The following is a 2,096-nucleotide window of genomic DNA, read 5'->3' as shown; positions in this document are numbered from 1 at the left end:
TGAAATTGGACCCCTTCATTAATTGTGACATGTAAGAAATTTACCCAAAGATGAGATCTTCCAAAAGCCAAGAAAAAAAGAAAAGAGGGTTATGGGAGAGGTGGAGAAGGAGGAAGAAGAGAAGAGATAAATGAGGATCTTCTTGTTGAAGGCACATCAACTGCTAACAATATGTCTCTGGATGCTGAGCTCAAAGGATGTGGCTCTAACTGGATGTCAGATCTTCTCTAGACAGCCTCAGACAGGGTAACACCAGCGAGTGCCACAGAAGCCCCCGGATAGTGCTGGTGCTAGCCTGCAGAAGCCCTAAATTTTTAACCATGGTTCTTATCCTTCAAACTGTAGTCCCACTTACATAAGCACCATAAGTAAACTGCTACATTTGTTCTACCAGGAATTTAGTGTATTTGTGACCCAGCCACTGGGTCAAGACTGTTAGTTGTAAAGTTTTTCTTCCTCTCTTCCCTTCCTCCCTTCCTCCTTTCCTTTCTTCCTCTTCATTTTTTTTTTTTTAACAACTAAGCTTTTAACAATTATAATCTTCCTTTCCTTAGGGTCCATTGAGTGTTGCCCATATAGTAGGTAAATCACCTGTTCCCATCTTTTTTTTTTTTTTTCTTTGCCTTTCTTGCTACTGTTTTCCAGTCCATTCTCAATTCTCCTCAAGAAAACAAACTCCAACTTGTTTCTAAATATTGAATTCCTAAAATAGCACTGAGTCAGCCTTTAGCCCACTAAACCTTCTTGCAATCTTAGATTTTCCTGTTGGTTCTTCTTCCTTAATAGTTACTGTTTTGCCAAACCCTACTGGGTAAAAACACAAAACTTTGATAGCTCTATCCACAAACCAGGACCTTATCCTTTGCTTACATTTAGAGTGAAAGAGGTATATCAGTAAAATGAAATGTATAAAAGTGGCTTTTCAATTAGAAAATATTATATAAATCCAAGTGAGTTTTAATAAATCTAGATTGTCCCCAAACATCCAAGCCACCCTTCCCTCTCTGAATGGCTGTGCGTAGTTTGGAGGGCTGACCCCTGTGCCAGCTCCAGGGATAAGAAGATTTGTCTAAGCCTATCAGGGTAATGCAAAACCTGCCATGCCATGGTTGATTGGTTTGAGTCTCAGCTGGCCAAAACCACTGGGAACCTGTAAGACATGACAGGATGTTTACTGTGGCTTGGGGGAAAGTATGCTTGCTCTTTTTTTTTTTTCCCCTTAAGATTTATTTATTTATTTGAGAGAGAAGGAGAGGTGAGGGTGGGAGTAGAGAGAGGGCAAGAGAGAATTTTAAACAGATGCTCAGCTGAGTGCAGAGTCCAAAGAGGGGGTCCATCTCACAATTCTGAGATCATAGCCTGAGACAAAAATCAAGAGTTGGACACTTAACTGACTGAACCACACAGGCACTCCTAAGTATGCTTGCTCTTATATGAGTTTTGGGAAGAAACTCTACCTAAACAAGGAAACATTTCTCTAGTTGCTCTTGGCTCCAGTTTTTATCAGTCTTCCTACAATCAAGGGCACCTAGGCTTCAGATAATGCTAACCCATGGATAGCTGTTGGAGGGACAGAACACAGATTTTAAATCATGTGGTTGAGACATATCATCCAGTCATCCTAGAAGTGTTCAGGTAACAATATCTTCACTGATAAACAGTATCTTCACTGATAAACTCCTGTTACTGACTTCAGAAAATTTTACTTCTTAGCAAAGTACCAAAATTACTGTGAAGGCTAAATAAGTGGCTTTGTAAAAATTATGTTGATCAGTGCAATGATCAGCATGAGGATCCCTCTTTGACCTCATCAACCTTAAATAGCAGCATAACCATCATAATGACTTGGTGGTTGGGTTGTCTTATTACAACTGGTGGGGGGCTCAATTTACTCAGTTATACCTTTGTTGACTGTCTTTCCTTGCCTCCTCACAGTAGTTTCCCCTAGTCTGAGCCTCTATAGGTCAAGTCAGAAATACTAGTTTGTTCTACAGTCAACAGAAAAGGATTGATCAGCCACAGAAATCTCTACAGAGCCCAGCCCAGCACTTTAAAACATCCAAGGACAATCTCTAAAAATTTGACAATGCAGCATT

Source organism: Mustela lutreola, chromosome 7 (genome assembly GCF_030435805.1).
Source record: "Mustela lutreola isolate mMusLut2 chromosome 7, mMusLut2.pri, whole genome shotgun sequence".
Lineage (NCBI taxonomy): Eukaryota > Metazoa > Chordata > Mammalia > Carnivora > Mustelidae > Mustela > Mustela lutreola.
Note: the sequence above shows the minus strand (reverse complement) of the source record.